Source organism: Coregonus clupeaformis, unplaced genomic scaffold, assembly GCF_020615455.1.
Source record: "Coregonus clupeaformis isolate EN_2021a unplaced genomic scaffold, ASM2061545v1 scaf2794, whole genome shotgun sequence".
In the NCBI taxonomy this organism is placed as follows: Eukaryota; Metazoa; Chordata; class Actinopteri; order Salmoniformes; family Salmonidae; genus Coregonus; species Coregonus clupeaformis.
In genome coordinates, this window is record NW_025536248.1 from 21,851 (window position 1) to 28,141 (window position 6,291).

At 40.6% G+C, this 6,291-nt stretch overlaps 1 long non-coding RNA gene across 1 annotated transcript; it reads right to left on the reverse strand.

The window, feature by feature from the left end:
• Window positions 1–3,893: 3,893 nt before the first annotated feature.
• Window positions 3,894–6,015, reverse strand: LOC123489143. The gene is made up of 6 exons (XR_006660459.1): window positions 5,462–6,015; window positions 5,277–5,376; window positions 4,636–4,758; window positions 4,447–4,536; window positions 4,151–4,192; window positions 3,894–4,009 (listed from the first exon to the last, which is right to left on the reverse strand). It is a non-coding gene; the product is annotated as an uncharacterized LOC123489143 (long non-coding RNA).
• Window positions 6,016–6,291: the final 276 nt, after the last annotated feature.

A 6,291-nucleotide genomic window follows, 5' to 3' on the forward strand; every position in this document is an offset into this window, starting at 1 on the left:
GTGGAGTAGGGGCCTGAGGGCACACAGTGTGATGTGAAATCTGTGAATGTATTGTAATGTTTTTTAAATTGTATGAACTGCCTTAATTTTGCTGGATCCCAGGAAGTGTAGCTGCTGCCTTTGCAGTAACTAATGGTGATCCATAATAAATACAAATCCCAGATGAAGAATAAGACACTATTTCAAAGCATAGTACATGTAATGTTAGCCAAGTACAATGTAATTACTAGTTGCTACATAGGATTTAGCTAGTTAAAATGAAGTGTATCTTTAGGAGTACTTGTAATTAATGTGTACAGTACATTACCCATCCTGACAACCTGGCCCTCAATTTAAAGCTTGTGGAAGTGACATCCAAGTGGGAGAATAAATACACTAGTGCACCACTGATAGAAGAATTAGGTAATTACTAATTATTACACTTCGATTATTTGTGAAATGTGTTAGAATCATAAAACTACAATCTGATAATGTGTTTAGCTTAGTTAGAAGTAAAACAAGGGCTTTGGCTTATTTTTATATCTATGCAAGCAGAATGCAACTGTGAAACCAATAACAGAAAACAGGATGTGAAACTAGACACTGAGAAGCATGTCCCCACCCTATGTGCCCGTATAAGATGCATATTTGCCCAGCAACAGAGTATTTGTGTCTTCTGAAACCAGTGTGAAATAGATACAGGAAGAAACAACTAGGTTGCTGTGCAAGCTTACAGAGAAATGTGACATTTGCCTAAATATGGGCTAGGAGCTTTCTCATTGGCCCACTTAGGGGCGTAGTAGAGGTATACAAAACGTTGTGCATTGTATGATTTTCAGAGCGCTCTCAATGAATAAAGAATGACCATTGCAGTAAGGGGTCTGTTTAATTTATTTAAACTAGAGATTTATACCTCTGGGAATTATTCAAAGATTTAAGAAGTGTTTGACTTCAACCATTGAGATAACAAAATTCTCGTGACAACCACAGAGTATCTGTATAGGAAAATCATTAAGAGCAAACTGTGCTGCGCGACATTTTGCGGGTGTGGAGAGCTCTTTAGAGGATAGAGAAAGCTTGCATTGAAGCGCTGGGCATCGTGTTATGACCTGCATTATCTGAATTAGGCCCACAGAATTATACCTACAGAGGAGCGGCTTCTATGGAGGAACTTTGAATGTCTTTGAACTTCAGAGTTGGTTTAACGTTGGACCAGAGCAGATAATAGCTAGCTAACAACCTTGTTTGTGCCGTGCAGCACTATAATTAAAAACAGGTCTTACCTTTATGTCGTTAATAAATTCAATGTGAAACGTGGTGACTATAGTATCCTTAACTAGCATTGAAAAAGTTCATCCATTCTTCTCAAATTAAACATATCTCCCTAATTTCTGAATCATGCTTGTAACGTTGTCAGTAGGATACAGTAACCTATGCTTCAGAGGGGAGGAGCAGGTAGTTTCCACACGCACACCCACTGGCAAAGATTTCCATTCCAGCTGACAGGCAGAAACTGGAATACGTTTCTAGAGTGAGCTTCCCCAGCTAACAACATTATAATAATAATAATAATATGCCATTTAGCAGACGCTTTTATCCAAAGCGACTTACAGTCATGCGTGCATACATTTTTTGTGTATGGGTGGTCCCGGGGATCGAACCCACTACCTTGGCGTTACAAGCGCCGTGCTCTACCAGCTGAGCTACAGAGGACCACATTACGTTCCAGGACGTGACCAAAGTTATTTTAGTCCCTACATAAGTCATGATAACGTTATTGTGAAACGTTCCTTCTACGTAGCTGTGGTGTCCGCTGACAAAACTTATGTCCCAAGTCTTTTCAGGACGTAGAAATGTGGGGGATTTTAAACCGTTAAATATGTGTATTTTTAAGTCAACCACATCAATCATAAACATCAGAAAGTACGTTGAGAGCCCCATAAAATGCAGTTTCTGTTAACGTAACTTTCGTCAGTGGGTACCTATAGTACCAATAAGGCACGTAACAGTGTGATGGGACAAGGACTTACAAATACTGACCAATAATACTATCTACTAAATAATAATAAATAAGGATCTAAACTTGTGCATTTACTTCCTTGTGACAGCATCATAGATTGATAGCTCATTAAAGGCCCTCTTCCCCTTCCTGCCCTTCAAGGAGTAGCCTGTCCACAGCTCCTCTCTTCTAATTTCTCTCATCATTCGTCTGATTCCTGAGCCCAGGTCCAGGCCACAGCAGAGGGTCAGGTATCGGATCTGATAAAAGAAACCCCACTCATTTGTGTGTTCCTCAGCTAAGACAGCTGGCCATACAGTTCTGATTGATAGTAATGAGAAATCATTTTTGTAGTGTATCATGTAATCATGGGCTAAAACTTGTGTAAACAGGCAGAGGGCTGATCGTTTCTTCTTAAGATAAGTTAAATACCTCGATCGTATGAACTCTGTACGGATCATCTCCAGTTCCACCATTATCCTCTATGGCCTCCATAACTTGGTTCAGAGCAGTCCTGAACTCTGTACGGATCATCTCCAGTTTCACCATTATCCTCTATGGCCTCTATAACTTGGTTCAGAGCAGTTCTGAACTCTGTACGGATCATCTCCAGTTTCACCATTATCCTCTATGGCCTCCATAACTTGGTTCAGAGCAGTCCTGAACTCTGTACGGATCATCTCCAGTTTCACCATTATCCTCTATGGCCTCCATAACTTGGTTCAGAGCAGTCCTGAACTCTGTACGGATCATCTCCAGTTTCACCATTATCCTCTATAGCCTCCATAACTTGGTTCAGAGCAGTCCTGAACTCTGTACGGATCATCTCCAGTTTCACCATTATCCTCATCTCCACTGCTTGAAAATAATAAAAGACTCAACAGTTTTGCTGCAAGTAGTGTGACAATACAAGCCATGAGTACCAGGCAGGACATGGATCAAGGCCATGTGAAATACCTCAATCAAAATATCCACCCTTCATATATATTAGTAGTATGGATAACCATGTATCTGCTGACAGCCAAACAATTTGGAATTGATGTTGACAATAAAAGAGAAGCAACATGTTGTAACATATAGGCTAGCATAATATACCTTTAATGTATCCAGCAGGCATCTCAGAAGCCACAGGCTCATCAAGCAGGGATGGCAGCTCTTGGTCTAAAATATAAGAACACATCATGCTGTTATTTAAACGTTCTACATTTACAATTTCGAGATCAATATCTTGATGGCTAAAGAAACCTGGTTCTGATGCTCTGTCTTGGCCAGCTTATTCCTGGCTGCCACTTGGACTAACTGAGAAAACAGAAGGAAAAACATGAAGACATACTTTGCTTTTGAAACTGGCACAGAACCAAACGTGAAGGGATGTCAGTCAGGAGCTCAGTGGGAAGGTTAATGAATCCCAACAAAAATAAATGCTAAGCAGAATTTACTGATAACAAGTTCAAACAGGTGCCATTAATACAGGTAACGAGTGGAGGACAGAGGAGCCTCTTAAAGAAGAAGTTACAGGTCTGTGAGAGCCAGAAATCTTGCTTGTTTGTAGGTGACCAAATACGTATTTTCCACTCTAATTTGCAAATAAATTCATTAAAAATCCTACAATGTGATTTTCTGGAAAAAATATTCTCATTTTGTCTGTCATAGTTGACGTGTACCTATGATGAAAATTACAGGCCTCTCTCATCTTTTTAAGTGGGAGAACTTGCTCAATTGGTGGCTGACTAAATACTTTTTTTTCCCCCACTGTAAATACAAGTTTAACCCATACACAGCACCAGAAGTATTTGGAAAGTTCTAACCGTATGCACAAAGTAGTAATAAGACTTTAAATAACCTAATATGCAAAAATATGATGGTAATTGTATTCTATTGAGTGGCTTTGAAAGGTTTGTAAAGTTATAATACTTCATACAATTCAATTGTTTACCTTAAAACTAATTGTTTACCCTAAAACTACAACCAGACACTTACTGTCGCTCTGGCTTGAGGTGGCACATGGCCTCAAGTCCTCTGCATCTGCAACTTCAGAGAATTTCAAAGATGTCAAACCGTTACCACATTTATAGTACACACTTAACAGATGTTCCTGTTCCTCCCATACAGTTGGTAGGAACAGAACTTTGAGAAAGTAGGCTTGTTTATCAGACTTGAAACATTATGTACCTTGTTGTAGGGTCTTTTCAAAGACACTGGCTCTTGAAGTTACTAAAAATAAACAAATAAAGAACTGTTACACTTTTGGTCACTAAATAATCAATTATGTCAAGATCAGATGGGTGTGGTAATTTCTTGTCATATCAACTGTCATTAGGTCATGATTTCATGCCGTTTCAATTTAAGACTAGTACTTGCATTAACTGTAAGCTTTTCTTCACCCACATACTTGAATGGGTGTCAAACTTACCATCAACTTGCTGATTATACATTCAATGACCTAGTAGCCTAATGCAGGATCTTACCACTAGGGGCTGGTGGAAGCTGTGGCACTGTACGCTGGGCTTGTCTGGGTTCATTTGTCTTTTTCTGGAGTGCTTCACTTCCATCATCATCTTACGAAGGACAATACAAAAAAAATACTCATTTATTTCATCTACTTCCTGATGCATGTAATACACACAATGGAATAAGAGCAGTTAAGAAATCCTCACCAGGTGGCTCTACACGGAATCTGATTGGTTTAGTCACCGCCCTCTTCGCTGGTTCCTCGTCAGATTCAACATTGGAGGTGTCAACCCCCCGTTTGGCTCGTTGCTCTGCCACAGAGTAATTGTCTGTACGTGCAATAAACATTGTCATAAATAGTTTCCTATTAACACTGGCAAACCGGCTATTGAGTATTTGTAATTCACATAGTAATACTTTCAGCCAATACATATAGTACTTAAGAGGGGGAAGTTCCTGACTCTACTGACCAGGAGTGGGTTGCACCAGTTAGACGATAAGGTGTAAGAGATAAGTTGGACCTACCTACGCCCGACGTAATGATTTAGAAAATTGAACAAGATGTGACATGACTAGTCATGAAACACTTACCTTGGAAACTAGTTATAGATATATTCTATAAGTCTACCCCACATTACACTTAGTTTTTACACCCTGGCGTAGCAAAAGCTATTACTTACAACCAGGTGGTGACACAGGTTTACGCCTGGCTTAGAACATATTCTACGTTGTAACTAGCCTTACGTGTAGGAGTATGTTCAACTGATGCAACCTGCTCCAGAGCCACACAACCATGCATACATGGCAATAAAAACGGGAGTGGATGGACAGTAAAATATTATTTTACCAGTTGATGAAAAGATGGAAATTCTGTACCACTCCCATAATATTTTGTCAGGCCGGTCTCCTCTCTTAATGGCATTTCTTGGCCAGTAGCAACACAGGACCTGCAGGATATGAGACACTGTTTAAAGTGAACTATTTATCCATCTCTTTGCCTAAAAGGGTAAACTATTTCACTGATCAACTCACCCCATCTCTCTTCTCCACCCACTGCTCTGGTACAACTTCAACATTGTTCTCTTTGACAAAATATACAACATAATAATGCTGTATGCCCTGTGCAGAAAAACAAAACACCAATTCCACACTGTTCAGTCTCTTGATTTACCAGCCAAGATAGTTTGCATAACTAATACAGCTTGTGAACTTGGCTGTAGCTAAATGGGGCTTGCTACAGGCTGTGCAAGATGGTAAGCACAACACGAGTGCACCCGTCACAGCCATAGTAGCCAGAATACATCTTTATGCATTTTACCATGGCTTTTGCAGGGGCATCACATGTTACAGAACAAACTTCCACTTGCAGTGTTGTGTCTCCCCACTTCAAGCCGGTCTGCATCAACTCTTTAAGCTCCAGCAAAGTGTCATTGAGGACACGTTGTGTCTCCCCACTTCAAGCCGGTCTGCATCAACTCTTTAAGCTCCAGCAAAGTGTCATTGAGGACACGTTGTGTCTCCCCACTTCAAGCCGGTCTGCATCAACTCTTTAAGCTCCAGCAAAGTGTCATTGAGGACACGTTGTGTCTCCCCCACTTCAAGCCGGTCTGCATCAACTCTTTAAGCTCCAGCAAAGTGTCATTGAGGACACGTTGTGTCTCCCCACTTCAAGCCGGTCTGCATCAACTCTTTAAGCTCCAGCAAAGTGTCATTGAGGACACGTTGTGTCTCCCCACTTCAAGCCGGTCTGCATCAACTCTTTAAGCTCCAGCAAAGTGTCATTGAGGAATTCCAGGGAGCTTGGTTTCCATGATGCCATTGCAAGTGACAGAGGAAACACTGTGGGTGGTGAGAGATTGATA